The sequence below is a fragment of the Rousettus aegyptiacus genome, unplaced genomic scaffold (assembly GCF_014176215.1).
Source record: "Rousettus aegyptiacus isolate mRouAeg1 unplaced genomic scaffold, mRouAeg1.p scaffold_m13_p_6, whole genome shotgun sequence".
In the NCBI taxonomy this organism is placed as follows: Eukaryota; Metazoa; Chordata; class Mammalia; order Chiroptera; family Pteropodidae; genus Rousettus; species Rousettus aegyptiacus.
Genome location: NW_023416309.1, coordinates 104,111,175 through 104,128,255, shown reverse-complemented (window position 1 = coordinate 104,128,255; position 17,081 = coordinate 104,111,175). Strand labels below are relative to the sequence as shown.

General features: G+C 42.9%; 1 protein-coding gene across 5 annotated transcripts in view; it reads left to right on the top strand.

Moving 5' to 3' along the window:
- The window catches only part of TEX2 (testis expressed 2), a 95,149-nt gene that overhangs the window by 13,344 nt on the left and 64,724 nt on the right, over positions 1-17,081 (top strand). The window contains exon 1 of one of the 5 annotated variants that reach the window (XM_016128827.2): positions 8,160-8,414. The exons of the other annotated variants lie outside the window; for them this stretch is intronic. The gene's annotated coding sequence lies outside the window, so the exon portion shown is untranslated. Of the gene's footprint in view, positions 1-8,159; positions 8,415-17,081 lie in introns of those variants that run through there. 5 annotated transcript variants of the gene reach the window in all.

Genomic DNA, 17,081 nt, shown 5'->3' with positions numbered 1-17,081 from the left:
GAAGATGATTGGAAGCAACTGCGTGCGTCCCTGGCTTATCCTAGCAGCTGAGAATGGCATGGGGCGGAAGGAGCTCTCTTCAGTCATAAGCTTATTTAGGATTTGAGGTTTAAATCCACCCCTTGGATTGCTCCTGCAAATAACCTTTCAGAATCACAATGTGTATTTTGTGAGTTTTAGTTCTCTTTTGTTACTTAAAGCTGACATAAGCTAGCCAGTTGTCTTCCTCACTTTTAAATTCTCTCTTATGTCTAATGCTGTCTTTTAGGCAGAGTTCCTAAAGCTGCTTATATTTATTATTTGGGGGCTTGAAATCGAGAATTTAAAAGCCCTTCATGAAAGGCCTGACTGAGAGATGACTATCAGTCATTCGATGAGAATTTCCACGTCTGTTGGAGCCAAGCATTGTGTTTAGCATTGGAAATCGTGTGGGAGCAAAACAGATGTGTCCTTGTCAGCACATAGCACATTATGTAGTTTAGACAATAAATAAGTCAACAGACATATGCATCGTATATATTAAATTGTGATAACTGTGAAATCTTCCTCAGAAGAAAACAGGGCACTGAGAAAGAATAGAGGGAAAGAGCCACCAACTGGGAGTGTTGGGAAGAGCATTCCAGGAGAGGGAACATCTGGCGAGGAGGGGCGGAGAAGAGTGGAGTGAAGATGGGACCCGTAGGCCCGGCATGTCACAGGGAGAGCAGCACAGGGTAGCAGTAAAGACCTGGGGATCAGGAGCCAGCCACAGCTCGAGGGGCCTTGGGAATTTCTTCACCTCTCAGTGCCTCGGTTTTCCACCTCCAAGTGGCTGCGAGGGTTGAATGACTGTCTGCAACGCCCTGAGAACAGTGCCTGGCTAGTGCAAGAAGGGCTGTGGGAAAGGGCTTGCTGACTCTCAGGCAGCGGGGAACTTGACCTAGAGTGGATGAGTTTCTTCTGTTCTTGGTCAGCATTTTCCATCATTCCATGTGTGAAGTAACCACAAAGCCAGAGGTAAGACTAAGATGCTAGCTAACATGCATATCTGCGAGAGGCATTCTAAGGTAGTTTTGGTGTTGGACAGTCTGTAATGCACTAACCATTAACACCTGTACAGTGAAGTCTTGGCTTTACCTGTAGGAGCCTGTGCAGTGGGTGTAGTGCTCATCTTGAAGCAAGGGTGAACTGGAAGCAGGCCTGTTTCTTCCTGCAGTTGTCTGCTTTAATGTTTAGATATGGGAGGTAGATTTTTAGCCTTTTTTTTCCGAGAAGAGGGAGCAGAAGCCAGTGGCCTTATTACCAGGTGATCAAACATGGCGACTCAGAGCTGCTATGTGCAGTACTTGCCTGAACCCTTCTCTGATATAATTTGGTGTGGTGCTTTGTCACCCAGAGAAACAACCACACCTCAAGGTCATACAGGAGGAGGCTTTGGTTCTTTGGCTTGGCTGAGTGTTCAGTAAAATACTATGAAGCCAGCTGTCTCCAAGTTTATAATTATCCTATAGCATATTTGTTAGAACTGATCAAAGTTGTATATAATTTTAAAAAGAAACTTTCATTCTGGAAACGTTTTTTAAATTCACAAAAGCAAAGAACGATGTAATGAAGCTATCACTCCTGTAGCTGATCACTCAATTTCAATAATTATTAACACATTGATAGTTTCACATTTGAAGCATTGTTGGCAGATTTTCTGTCATAGTATAAATGTATCTTTGAAATATAAAGTCACATGATAGTTATGGTCCTAGTGAAAAAAAATTCTGCCTGCTAAATATTACAGGATTGGTGTTAGTAGTTTAAATTCAGAGGCTGAAGTGAATGTTTCTTGCAAGCCCCTTATAGACTTGCTAATGAAAAATAGGCATAAAAATTTTGAGTGCTTTCAGTTAGTCTATGTATTTACTAAATATTGATCGTATGGGGCATTGTGTGGGGTATATGTAAAAAAAGTAAGTCAGTCTCTGTCCATAGTGACTTGTAAAATCACGGTCCTTTTCTTTCCCACAAGGAATTGCAAGATTATTTTCAAACATTCCTAACAAATGAAATTTACACAAAGCTTAAATTATGAAACTGACTAAAAAGCAGTATTTTAGTGGCATATATTAATCTAAGTTCAAATTATAGCATTCACTTGTAAAATCAAACAGGGTACAGTTAATATGTTGAAAGTCAAACTTTATGTTAAACCCTTTATGTTAAACATTTAACATAAAGTTAAGCTTTATGTTAAACTTTTCTGTATTTTTTTTTAGTGGCAATTCAAACCAACCTTGCAAAGAACCCTGAAGTAGCACCTTTGTGAAAATGTGTCCCACAGACCTGTCAGTAATGTTGGAAGTGTGCCTTATCTGTGCTGTCAATCTGATAGCCACTAGCCGCCGGTGACTATCCAACATTTGAAACGTGGCTAGTGCAACTGAGAAACTGAAGTTTTAATTGTGCTTAATTTTAATTAATTTTCATTTAGGTAATCACATGTGGCCACATTAAACAGTGTAGCTCTAGGGTTTATGAAAACATCAGTCTCCATGATAGGATAGTACCCAGCACAAACTAATCTTGGCAACAAATGAAAGAATCACAATTCAAATGTAGTTCCAAAACTCAGTACATTTTGGAGAAAAGTGGTTTGATTACATAGAAGGAAGAACCACTTGTCGGGGTTCATGGTCTTCCTGTTAGAGCAAGGTTTTGGTGGTCCAAAGACTGAGAGAGGTTAGATTTGATGCTGTGAGGTCTCCTGGGGCCAAGGATCGTAGGAAATGTGGAGTGAATCTGCCGAATGGAAAGTGCTTGTGTGGCTTGTTGCACTGTGGATTGTGTCTGAGAGGCAGAGAGGAGTCTGGTAAGTGGCTTGTGCGAAGGTTTCAACGAGGGGATGACCCAGCCTTGGGAGTTGTGTTTGCTGCCAGGAAGATTTAGAGGCTCAGGGGAGACGTGCCGAGGGCCTTGGTCACCTCTTTACTCCCAGCATATAGTAAATGCTTGATAAATATGTTTCAAAAATGGATAGCCTTTTTAGGAATTTTGAAAAATAAGTGTCAGGGGAAATGTAATACCAGTGAGCTGTGTAGTGTGCACCGCCAGTGTTTCCTGCCAGAGGGAACTGACATTTCTCTTCACTGCAAATGCAAGCTGGCCTTCTCCTAGTCCTTAGCAAGTGTTGATTTTTATCTTTAAACATCTCTCGAAGGTTCTTTCTTTCCAACTTCACGACCACCACTCTGAATCCAAATGACCGTCTTTTTGCTTGGAAGATAGCAACTGCGGCCTTACTGCTCTCCTCAGAGCTACGTCTCCTTTCTCATCAGCTAACCCACTACCATCGGAGTGGTTTTAAACATTCCTAATGTCATCATGTCGTGGGCCCATACCTCTCTCCTCCTGGTTTATTATATTCCAGGCACCTTTCTGTCCCCAGCTGGAAGGGAGCTAGGCCTTTCAGGAATGGAACCACCTGCTCTCTCTTCAAGAAAAGGCTCTGCCCTCTCACCTCACTCCCTTTCTCTCTGGTCCTTTATAGCACTTCTCACTATTTCCTATGACATATTTGTTAGTAGACATCTGCTTTTCCCTTTCCTCCATGAGGGCATGGGCTCACTATTATATATCCAGTACCTAGCACAGTATTTGACCCATTGCACACGCTTCTTAAATGTTAGTTGGATGACGAATGAATAAATGAATGCAAGCACACTAGAAAACAAGGGGAAACTTGATGAAAGCTCTTTCAAATTTGGGTTTGAAATTTGGAAGGATTGATTAACTTTTAGAGTAGAATAATTCAGGAAGGGAAATAAGGGGGAGGAGGGAAAGTCCGTGGGGCTCCATCATTGGAGCTGTCCAGTGGGTTTCTCGCTGTCTTACAAAAGAAGCATATATGTGCCCTTGACTCAGACTTGAAAGACTTTCGTCCACCAAGTTGCAAGGGAGGCCCTCTAGTCTACCTAAGCTTCCTGTCCCAGCCTCAGGAGGGATCACTGTCTCACTGAGTATGTCATCAATAGCATGGGGCTCCAATTTGAGACCTCGAGGTTGGAGTGTTCCTTCTGCAGCCCACAGTCAGAGGTGTAGTAATCTTCCTCTCTCTCTAGAGGGTAGGGATTCTGCCCCATTCATATTTGTCTCTCCGTCTTTTTACCTACCCCTCTCACTGCTATTAGCAAACCAGAGTACTGTGCCCTGGAGGGTGTTGAGCAGGTGTTTGTTAATAGCCCTAAAGAGGCCTCTAGGCAGCAGTAGAAGGAGATTCTGGTTGCATCTTTTTGGTGGGGAAGAGGCTTCCTGGTGTCGGTGAGAACAGAAGCAGCAGTGGTGTTGACACCTGACCCCGCAGATGGGGAAACTTGAGCTCTTCCTGGGGCCAACTTCTAGTTGAGGGGAGAAGCCCGCCATGCTCATGTGATCCACCTGTCATGTGGGAGGGGCTCACAGGAGACACCGGGATCTACACAGAGTCTTTTGAAGTTCTAAATGGGAAATGGAAGGACTTGAGGCAGAGATGGTTAAATTTCTTCTAAAACTTTTGCGATGGTGATTCTGAGAAAACTGACATGGGATGTTACTAGCTGGGCGATGTTTATTGTTTTGTTTCGGAAGAAGGACTAATTCCCTAGACCAGGGAGGACCTCTGGTAACTAAAGAGGAGGTGTTTCCTGAAGACCAGAGTGATATGTTTTCTAGGAGACTTGCAAGCCTGGTTAAGAAGGCTTTAAGCTGAATATGAAGGGGATAGAAGGGAAAAATATACAGGAAAATTACAGAACCAGATAACCTAGAGAACTGTGTGGCTTAGCAGAAGTGGTTCCCAGGAACTCACAAATGGAAATTAGCCCCGAAGCTGGTTGGGAACACCGCTGAAGGAGGAAGTCAGGTATCTATCTGCAAACTCAGGCTTAAGGGTGAGCAGCTAATGCCTCCATGCACTGGAAACCTTAACAGAGAGCCAGGTAAATATGATCTGGTGGTCAGTTGGATTGGAATAGAGCAAAGTAGTATGGGTACACCTGGCTCCAAAAGAAATCCCTGCGAGAGGCACTCTGTGCCCTGATCACAGACAGCTGATGGAAAGCAAAGAGCAGGGGGCAGGTTTTGTCATTGGAAGACTCTGCCTGCTGGAGTGAGGGGGCAGTGGTTTTTTTCCCATAGATTTTAAAAGAAGCCCCTTGGCAGGTGTAGTGGACCATGCAGGTGTTTGAGGGGAAGTTTATTAAAAGTAGCCCATGTGATAAGTTCTAACCCTAACTTGCTGATAATTTTACCTTTGAGAGCAGGGAGATGGAAGAGTGTGTGTGTGTGTGTGTGTGTGTGTGTGTGTGTGTGTGTGTGTGTGTGTTGGGGGTGGTGCTGCTTGGACCTATTGAAGACAAATAGGGAAAAGCCAGTTGACAGTGTGAATGGGGCGCAGCCATCCAGAGGGCAGGGGAGCCTGTGACCGCAGCCCAGAAATGAGCACAGAGCTCAGATTCACGCAGCTGGCTCCACAGCGCCTGCTCTTAGCTGCCACGGTCACCGGGCTGAGCATCCCTTACCTTACATTACTGTTTCTTTTGATAAAAAAGATGGAGCTGCTCCTCATGGAAGCTGGAACAGGAGCCTTCTTGGTCCTCAAATCCAGATGCCTGTTAGAAATGACCTCTTGAAAATTTAACCTACAGCAGTGAATGATTTCATGTGGCCCCTCCTTGGTTCCCATCCACTCTGTAGAGTTAGGAGCAGAAACTCCAGTACCTGTGCTAGGACATCTGGAGGGAGCTGTCCTTAGGGAAGGTCGAGCTGTGCTCCTGGCCAAGTTCAGAGGCGAGAGTGAAGTGGAAAGTCAGAGTACTAGAAAACCCATGGGAAAGGGGTTGCTTTTGTTTTAATTTCCCTGGGTAGGCTAATGTCTGTGGGGATATGATGAGAGGTATTTGATCCTGATGGGGTAGGTTAATAGTAAAGCAGGAACATTAATTTTTTTTAAGGCTAAAATCCCAACAGAAATGACTATTGATCATGCTCTGAGCCAGAGACCAAACTCATTTGGTCAGCCTTGTTTTTGTCCTAAGGCTTGACTGTGATCAAGAGACATGTTGGCAGAGGCTTAAAGCCTGAAGTGAATTTTATTTCATGAAGTTTGATTTGTGGTACAAAAACCTTATGGAAGGAAAAAAGCCCTCTTGAGCTTCTGAATTAGGTGATAGAGTTGTTTTGGCAGCCAAAGTAGCAAGTACAGGGCCCAGAATTTTCTGGGGCAGATGGTCAAGAGGTCCTTCCAACTATATGAATTTATAATGCCACAGCGTTAATCTCAAAAAATAAAATTTAAAACATTTTTAAAATACATTTTTTTTTTGACCTATGGCTTGGAAGTCTTCCAGAAATTGCAGGCTTGATTATTTCTAAAACCTAGCTCTGTTGCCTGATAAGAATTTAGCCATTTTGTGTTATCTGTCGGAGTTGACCCATTAATTTCAGTTTACCCTCCCAGAAATGGCCGCCTGCTCTTCCCAGGCGCCCTCTTGTAATGGGCCACCCTAGCATGTCACCCAGCACTGCTGAGAAAGCACCGAGCCCATGGGAACTGCTGATCAGTGATGTTGAGTGAGACACAAGCTTTATAGAAGCTAAGGAAAAAAGGTCTTTTTTTGGCTACATTTTTTTTATTTTAGGAGTTTATTTTGTACAGGTGCCCAAATTGGGATTTAAAGTAGGAATGAGCAGTTTTTGCAACGGTAAAGCAGGGCCAGGTACCTGGTTCAGCCCTGTCATTTTGCGTGTCTTGCCAGTCATTGAGGGGTACACATCACTGTCTCTCAGTGGTGTGGTGCTGTTACTCAGGATGGGAGAGGCCCTGCGGGACAAGCAGGAAGCCCTTGTGCAGCCGCTGTGATGATTTCAAGCCAGATTCTTTGAGGCTTGAGAAAAGGCTGATTAAATAGGTTGTGCCCACATTGAGTTAATATGGGCTGGTTATCCAGAGATCCCTGGAGCATTCAGCAGGTGACACTGCTCAGAAGACAGCGGCTGTGCTTGGGGACTGTCACTGGGCAGGTTCAGACTCTTGCTGTGAGTCAGCCTTCTGTGAATCTCTTAAATGAAGTCCTTACCCACCTTGCCATTCCTTTTAAGGAAAGTCTTTGAAGAATCTCAATAGCACTACACATTATAAATTCTTAATTTTAAATGGTTTATTGTGCCAATTTTTCCTTTTCTTTCTTTTTTAACTTAAGTAAGCACATAAGTATGTCTGGGAATTTTAATGTTTTTCAGTTTTTTGTTTTTTTGTGGAGTGTCTAGAAAGTGACCAGCTATTTTTTCATTAATATCTTGGTACCAAGAGTAAAAATACCAGTGAAGTTTTGGGAGGCACTAGACAGTTATCATCTTCCTAGAGCAGGACTTCACCCTCTCTCTCTCTCGTCTGTCCTGCCCAGACTCCCAAAAGACCATGCATCTACCATACAGAGGGGCGTAGATCAAAACTCTACCCTTCTTACTCAAAACAATGTTCTATGTTCAGGGTTTCTGGTCTCAGGGAAGAGAAAGGGAAAAAAATCAGTGTCTTCTTGCAAATTGAATGTGAAATATTGTGGGTATTTGTGTATGTGTTTTCGTTAGTGGCTGTGGGGTCTTTGATATTCATCAGGCTTTCAAAAAGTCCTTGAAGGAGAAAGGTTAAGAAAGAACTCTAGCTCTAGAGTCTCTTGTACTTCTCTTCTAAAAAGCTTTAAAGCCAGCTTTTTAGAATGGAGGGACTGATTAGCAGCGGGGGAAGAACCTAACGCACAGGGGGTCCACGCATGCAAGCCTGGCTTCTCCTCACGAGTCCCACCAGGCTATCCCTGGATCCTTGAGTCTCTCCTCACTGCTGGCCTCTCTCCCTCCTCTAGTCTTTAAAATATCCTTTGTGGGAGAGCATTGGATGAACTTGACCTGCAAGCCAGGTATCCTGCGCCTAGATATTTTCTCCCTGGTTTTCTTAGCCAGCTTCTTTTGATCAATGCCCTAATTGCACCTCTCCACCTCAAGTCCTCACAGGACCTCTCTTTTCATTTTTCTTGGGTTTATCTTTTTTATACTACATTCTCTTCTTCCTTGTCCTCCCCCCCCCCCGCCCCAACACACATACCCTTTTTGTTTTATTAATTCTAAATTAACCTGTTCTCCATCATTGGCTTTTCTCTTAGGTCTGGCAATTCTTGTCCATAGCCAGAAAGGGGGTCATGAGGTAGACAGAGGACCAGAGGCTGGCCCTCCCAGCCTTGGACGGTGGGTCCTGCCCCTCCCTGGAATGGCAGGGGATCTCAGCTCACCCCTGTCAGCCCAGAAGTCTTGTAACCTCCCCCTGGTCTGGAACACACATCTGCCACTGCCGTCACCAGCTCCCTCCTTTCCTTGTGGACCTCATGTGTGTCCCATGATGGTGAGCTCTGCTCATGAAGGTATGATTCTGTTTTATATCTCTTATTTTAATTTTGCCAGAGGCGGAAAGAACAGAAATTATTGCTTTCAGAAAGTTCATTCTTCCAGGGACAGGCCAATGCATAGGACAGTACTGGTGACGAATATATGTTATTGAAACAGAACCCTGTGAGCAGAAATTTAAATTACAGTCAAGGCTGATCTTCTTGGTGTAACCTTCTTCCTCCAGTGCTCTCGGGGGACAGGAATCTGGCCCTGAAAGGTTTTAGAGGAAGGTCTCCTTCTCTTGCTGCTTCTGAGGATTCATTAGCCCCTTGGCAGCACACACCTTCCTGTGAAGGTGGGCGTGGGATCCAGGAGGCTCTGCATAGGAAACCAGATCTTTTAATTGATGGAGTCGCCTCATGAGCTAGTAATGCAAGCTGTTGGTAATTACAAAAAACCTACCGTGAAATTCATCTAAAATTAATGAAGAGCCAGCACTGTGGATTTTAAATACAGACATTGCCTGTCAGTTATCTGAGGATAGATTATTTTTTTGCCAGTCTGTGAGCCTTCAGCTGGCTTCGCATTGCTCCCCATCGTGCATGTGGATTCCTCTTTCCACTCCAGTCGGTTTACATGCCTCCAACACGGACCCTTTAATAGAAAGCTACCGAAAATGGTAGAGCAAATTAGTTGTTTGGGATTATCTATTTCACTTTCTTTTCTGTGAGAACACACAAGTGAAAGATTCAGTATATTTAAAAGAAAACACTAAAACATGGTGAGAACAAAAACTTGGAAGTGAAAACCAGCCAGCTGAATAGAATGTGTCTGCTTTAACTGACTTCGATTTTTGTAAAAGGAGCGTTGTTCAGTACTCCATTGTGTACGTATGTCAGCATTTGAAGGTCTCTAGATCAGCATTCCCATATGCTGAGATGAATGGTTAAGGTATTTTGAGGCTAAAATCTTTACCGCTTTGGTGACATTTACTTTATAGGCATACCATCCCTCGACTTAATAGGAAGGGTCTCTGTTCTGTATGTGCTTTAATTTGACTTGAAAAGGAACTAACTATTCCATTTAAATAGATTTCAATTAGGATAATGGCTTTGAGACATCTCACAATGGTGCATTTCCTAGACTCTTTAGATAGAATTGTCAAATTATAACAAATAGAGTTAGAAATTATTTTGCAGTTTTCTCAGCAGAGGGTAATTTCTCCTTCTGTACATCTAGTCATTCTGGAAATAATAATGTAAAGGTGCCTTTTTTTAAACTGATAATTTTCCACATATAGTGGTTCCTTGTGGTTTAGAAGAAATGGTAGCAGAAGATTTTAGTCCAGGAGAGCAAGCAGGAGACAGTCATTTTCAGCCTCTCTTTTATTGTACTTTTAGCCGCATTTTTGAAGAAAGGCCAAAAATTGCCATAGGTGTGAAAGATTATTGGTAACTGGGTAGACTTGGAATGAAAGTGAGATTTTCCGGAGTAACAAGGTCACCGTCTTCTGTGGCTGGTAGCAGCAAAGCATGCATGATCCAACCGGCCCAGCAGCCAGGGTTGGTGGAAATAGAGAGTTCATGTCATCTGTAGGATATTTAAATTTGTATGATTTTTAAGTTTCCATATTAGAAAAAGCTCATAAAGAGTAAGAGCTTGTCAAAATAAAAATAAATAATAAAGTTTGAAAAATAGGAGGGGGAATGTACACCTATTAATTCTTACAAGATATTGAAAAAATTTTAAATATCCGAGACACAGTTTGGTGAGGGAGCCAGAGAATGGTGGCAACGGTGACTTCAGTGTTATGTTTTGGTGTAGAAATGCTCAGCTGGAGGGAAAACTTGCCTGGGAGGAAAGTTTCTGTGGAGATGTGCCCTGAGTTTTGAGTGGTGTACTGAAGTATTGGAGACTCAACATTAATTTTCATCTTTCTTAGGAAACTGAATAAAATAATGTGTTTCTGAGAAAAAAAAAAAACTTATTATGAAGCGTCAAAGCCTTGCAGTGGAAATGCCAACGTCAACGACATAAAGCAAATTCAAGAACCAACATGCTAAGCACAGACCTCGCTGACTTGCCACCTTGATTGCAGGGCCCGCTAAAGCTGTGAGGTTCAGCAGGTTGTCAGTGGACAGAAACCCTGGGAACGTGAGGGAGCCGCACCCACAAAAGTACTCTGCTTTCCTAATATTTTTCCTGGGAAAAAGTGTTTGATCCCAAACAATTGCTCAGAGCCACTCTGAGCAACTTTGCTTTCCCGAAATAGCCCAAGAGATAAAGTTCTGCACCCCTTAAAAGAGATGTGTTTTAACTTCTTTTGGGACATACACCCCTCTGAGCCTCTGACCACTATGGATTCTTTTTCTGAAAAACTACACATGTACACACAGACCAAATTTTGCATGCAAGTAGATGTTAAGAACCCTTCATTTAAAATAAGATTCAAGGTTTTGAAGAGAATGCTGGAAAGGAGCTTGCTGCTGTTACAGACACCTCTTTCCAGTGGAGGGTCAAGGCACTTGCTTGGGAGTATGTGTACCTTGTGAGTTGTTCCCCAGTGGGACTTAGCAGGGCTGGAACATGTGGCCTGGCCTCATTTCGAAAGAGTTACTTCTGGAAGGTGCAACTGCCTACTTCTCTCCGGAGATAGGGCCCCATATTTCCTGTCAGGGGCTTTTTGGAGAAGGTCTTTTTGAAGACAGTTTTATTTTGTGTATTTGAGAAAGCAGTACCAACTCTACATTTAGTTCCCTGCTTATTTATTTGCTTTTTTTTTCCCCCTTGAAGTAAAAAGACTGATATATACCCTTTGACTTAGTGGGTTTTTAGAGTCGGACATTAATTTGCTAGAGAAATTGCTTGTTATATTAGTTGTAAAGGAGGCATTGCATGCTTTATTGTGTGTAACATGATTTACGAATTCTTCCACGTGAGAATATATGTTTTTAAGAAAGTGCCTTGTGGAAACTGCTTGTATTGGATTTGTGTCTGCTTTCAGACCCTCTGCTGCATTCTCCAGTGGGTCTTGCGTGTGAGACGAGCTGGGAGTGGTGGTGATTCTGGCGTGAAGGCATGCCCAAGCCCCAGGTCGAGAACCTGGAATCCTGTCGGTGGCAACAGCTCTTGGGTTTCCACTTCGGAACCCCTGGTAGATTGTGACTTGCAGAGCAGCTTTTATCAAGATCTAAGAAGACACCACCACACAAGAGTATTCCCCCCTTTTCCTGAAGGATCCTTTTCTTTGACACAGCAGCTGGGTTGGAATTTCAAGTTCCTAAAATAAATCCACTTTCCCACCAGAAACAACAACATACAAAATGGTTTTACGGAAAGGAGAGGTATTGTGCCCGCAGTTTTCAGTGAGGAAGGTTTATGTTCCTGGAAGTGATGCCGAGGTTTACGTTAGATCTCGCTTTCTCATAGCGATAGTGTTATAACATGTTACACTCTTGAGCTAAGTAAGACCTGCTGCCCAGTTTCTAGAGACACGCTCAGCTGTAAATGATGTGTTGGTCTTCTGTACAAGATGGAATTGTCTGAAAAGGAACATAAACAGATTACTTAGGTATTACGTGCTGTGTTTATTCATTCATTCCTTCAGCCAATAAATATTAAGTGCCTACTCTATACAACATTGTGCACAAAGCAGTGAATAGTTCCTGCACATATAAAGTGCACATTCTGCAGGGCGACAGGCAACGAGTAAGTAGCCATGTAACACGATGTTAGGTGGTAATATTGTTCTGAAAAATAAAGAGAATAAGAGGATAGAGGCTGTTTTTTTAAGATAAGGTGGTCCAGAAGGTCTTTCTGAGGAGGAGACATTCGAATTGAATCCTGTCATTATTTTTCTTACACAGAATATTGGGGACTAATAATCATCTTTGGGGCCATGGGATTCAGTGAGGTTTCTTTGCAGAGATTTTGACTGACTGATTTGAAGGATCTCTTGAGGAGTTGGGACTTTGGTGACCGTGACCTTTTGAGACAGTGATCCAGCCTTCTCTGGTTTGGTGCTCTTTTTCTTACTGTCGGTTTTCCTGCGGCAGAGCAGGGGGAGAGATGAAGCTGCTGCTGGCCTCTTGGCTTTGCTTCAAAGCAGACTGAGCATCGCCCTGCCCTCCAGGTCTGCGTCTAGCTGGGCCGCTGAACCTCGCTTTCCGGTGGTACGCATGCCCAGTCTTCAGAAGGCATGGCCCACCCTGTACCCATCGCTCCACAGGTCTGACAACCTAAATGCTTTTCCTGGAATGGTCACCACTTCCAGAGGCCAGCTGACCTCAGCTTGGCCCTGAGTCCCAGAATTCTGGGGCGTGGGTACAGGATGAAGGATTGCAGCTGTTGGCCTAAGGCTATATTTTTCCTGAATGTTATTTTAAAGCATTAAATCTCAAAAATTGTGGAACAGTCTTTTAGGAAGCAGTATAGTTCTGCCAGTGATGCTGCTGCTGTTCAGAATATTTTTCACACATGTAACCTGTTAATCAGCTGCGCAATTACTCTTGTTACCTTGTAGTCCCAGGTACATTAATAATTAGGATTTGTGTGGGGCTATAATTGACAGACCCATTGCCATATATCTTTCTTTAAACCTCACGACATTCTATTGTTATTGATGCCTCTTTGCAGACCAAGAAACTGACTCCAAACCAGTCAGGTAATGAAGGGGGCTGGTCATGTAGGGAGAAACCTGTACAGGGGCTCATGTAGAACTCCCTTCACCCCACGCACATGCCATGAGGTCGCATGATTTATTTTTCCCATTTTGTAGATTAAAATCTTTCTGAAGCTCAGAATGATTTTGTATCGTGCCTGAGGTCACACAGCTGGGGAGGGCCAGAGCTGGGGTTTGCTCTCCATGTGTCTTAGTCGGAAATGCCTGGCCTTTCCATCCTACTTGGCGCCTACCTCCTCGGCCTGAGGCCACCTTCCCCTTGCTCCCTTTTTTCCATTGTACCTCCAGCTTCGCCCTCCTCCTCTGCAGAGTTGCCTCAGCCATTTTGCTCATTACCTGAGCCAGCAGCCTACCTGAGCCTGTGCCAGTGCAGGGTGTCATGGGCTGGGCCATGGGCATGCAGTGCCAAGTTGAGAAATGTTGCTATCTCAGGTACCTGGAGGACAAACAGACTTTAAAACGTGTATTGACAAAGAGCTTTATATATACAGATGAATGTATGTGTGTGTGTGTACATATATCTTTATAGAGGAAAGTTAATTATGTCACGAACATATCACATTTGTTTATAATTTTAAACACATTGTAATCAGTGTACTTACTTCAATTATGATTTCATTTGCATATTGCCCTATTTCTATATAGTGCACATCCTTGCCATTTGTAAGGACTGTGTAATATTTCCTGTTACCACACACAGAACCCTTGTTTGACTATTCAGTTGTTAAGCTTTTGTGGCCTGGCAGGGAATTTATTTCATAGCATTATTTCTTTAGGAAAATAAGTTCTGAGTTTGGCTAAAGAATGAGTGATTTTTGAAAATTTATTTTGTAAGTGGTGGCTTATCTACAGTAGTTTCGGTGGATTTTGGCTGGAAGCATGCGGTAGACATTTGATGGGAAACAAACATTTGTTTTTTCCAGATTCGAGTTAACATTTTGATCTGAATTTTATGAACATTTATAACTAAACTGAGAAACTTTTTTTGAGTGTGCTGTATATGTCTAGCTAAGTAAAACTCTTAAGCTGAAGCAGAGAGGTTTGAATTGACAAAGACAACTCTTTAAAAATTAAGGTTATCTTGAGACTAAGAATGTAATTGCTGAATTGCAGATGATGATAAAAAAAACTTCGAAATGAATTTCCCCGCATTCAACCTCCACAGCAGAAGATTGGGACCAAGGAAACAACAACTGCTTCTTCCCATTCCGGTCTTGGGCATTGGTAAAGGGAGTTGCCTAGACTCGTTTGAGTTCCAGTTCTGCCCTTATTAGTTGTGACACCTTAGGCAGGTTTCTTAATTTCTCTGCCGGTTTCCTCATTTGAGAAATGGAAACACGATTCCTGCCTCGTGGGGCCATGAAGATTAAATGAAGGGTGTCTTGTGTCTGCCACATAAATCTTCAATAGAAGTTAATTCTCTTTTCTTACTCTTAACTCAAAACTTGGAGCAAATTAGCGTATACTGAGGTGAGCAGTCAGGGCGATCCAAAGACCCCTCACTGCTCATTTTAGGGAACAGTTATTTTATCCTCCATTTTGAAGTTTCTTGCTTGCCACCTAGTTTGAATTAGGGTGGCTAAGTTTGCAGAATTTTTTTTTTTTTTTTTTTGCCTGGAATAGTAGATAGAATTGAATTTCTCTTGAAAGATATATTCCAAAAAGTTCAGCTTATGCTGACATTTCTGAAATGATTTTATTGTTTCTTGCATAGTATTGTGAGAAGTTCTTGATTACAAGAAAATACTTCATCATCTAACATGTCCTCTTTGACTGGGTTTCCGTTATTCATAAGGAACCATTAGTCTTCTGTCTGAGTGGACATGTAGTAGTATCAGTTACTGAGCCAGAACTTTCAGCGCCTTTCTGACATCCACCTGTGGCAGTCCCCAGTTGTTTGACTGGAAGATGTCTCAAATGGAACCTGTTACATTCCCCCTAATTCGATCCTCCTCTTATTTCTAGACTTTGTGAATGGGACCGCTGACCTCTGTACTTCTTGTACACCCCAGGTCTTGCAAAAAGTCTAAGGTTTGTCCTTAAGAGTATCTTCTTCCTCACTCCAGATCCTACCCACCAAGTCCCATGCAGTTCGTCTTCTGACTCCCTCTCAAGTTTCTCCTTTCATCTCCACAGCCACCTCCCTCATCTGGGCTACTGTCATCTCTCACCCGAAAGGTCGTGAGAGTCTAACCGACTTTCCTGAATCATTTACTGCCTCTTTCCAGTGTGCTTTCACACTGCAGCCAGACTCCGTAACCCTTCAGTTGTTCCTCATTGCTCTTGGGATAAAGACCAATTCCTCAGTGTGGCCTTAAGCCTCTGCATGACCCGGCCCCCCCCCCCACTTCCCCCATGCTATGCACACCATACTACATCCAGAGGGGTTCTTTGGAATTCTTCATTGGGCTTTGCTTCTGCCTCAGGTTTCTTGCTCATGCCATTCTCCCTAATGGACTAATCATGCTACCATCCCTTACCAACTTGAGATGTCAGCCCAGTTCCCACCTATTACTAGGGCCCTTCCATGGATGCTCAGACTGATCAGGTCTCCCTCTGGCTGTGATCTCTTGGTGCCTTTCCTGTTCCTTCATAGCTCTTGCATTGATTATTTGATTTTCTCCCAACCCCCAGGCTCCCTGAGGGCCACTTGAGTACTGTGCTGCTTTGTGAATTTTAAGGCAGGACACAGATGACAAGAACCGCATGCTAAATCATAGCCTGACACAAATGACAAGAACCACATGCTAAATCATGACCTGTCAGAGCTTAAATTCCATGTGCTCAACTAGAAAAGTTTGGCTAACATTAAAATGTTTGTGCAGGCAGACCTGTAGCAGTGCCTAAACTGTGTAATTAAAAGAGGCTTAGGTCTATAATCAACTCTAAATACTTGTTTTATATACCTAATAAATTGAGGAAAAATAAGAATTTGTCTTTAACTTAGGTATTATTTTTAAGTTTTAAATTTGTTTTTCAATAACAGTTGACATACAATATTACATTAGTTTCAGATGTACAGCATAGCGATTAGACATTTAGTCTGGTACCCTTCTGACACTAGGCGTTATTTTCGAAGTTAATTTCTGTATTGTAGTACCTTGAGACATTTAGATGAACATTTCGTGGAGTACTTTACATGGGGAAAATCTGCAATTGCAACTGCCTGAGACAGTATAAAAGAGAAGACGGAGACATCCATAAAGTCACCAGGTAACCAATAATATAGCTTGAACATTTGCTGTAGAGCAAGCCTCGCTGGGACCCTCATCTAATGTAGCCTCTTGTCGTGTCTCAGTGAAGTCCAGCTAATTTTCACCAACTTTCCTGAAGATGAAAATATATTCCCATATGCACACAAAAAGGGATATGCAGTGTTTGAGGTGTTTCATAACTTTGGTTCATGCAGGAGAATTTTTACTTCTATACAGGAATGAATGAGAGGGTGTGGAACAGGACAGGCAGTACCACGGGAGGCCTGCTGGATTTCGTTTTGCTGTGCCCTGTGGTTCACTATAAGGAAGTCTTCAAAATATGGAGCATATTTCCTTAATAGGTTGATGGTTGTCCCAAGTAGGCTTTGAGGGTCCGACGACAGTAGAGAGGCTAAAGTATTTTTAGCCTGTTCTGTGAATTACTGCAACTTTTTAAAAGCACTTTTCAGTGCATTCCTGAGTTGTCTTTAGCATTGATGTTCCCTCTGGATAGATAGGGAATATCTTTGACTTTCAGTGATGGGCTTGGCAGGCAGCCAGTGCTAAATAAATGTTAAATGGATGGAACTCTTCCTTGGAGCATAGAGATCTGTAGAAAGCTTTTGTTGGCTTTGGATTGATTTGTCCGTGGAAGTATCTGAATGAAACAGTGTAGTGCAGTGGCGAAGAGCATGGCCTAGCAGTAGGAGGCCCAGTTAGTAGCTTTGTTACCTTGATAAGTTACCTAATCCACTTTCCCCGCATAATACAATGTGGAAATAATAACAGTATCTAAGTACAGTAATACAGTACTTAGAGGCTTGGCC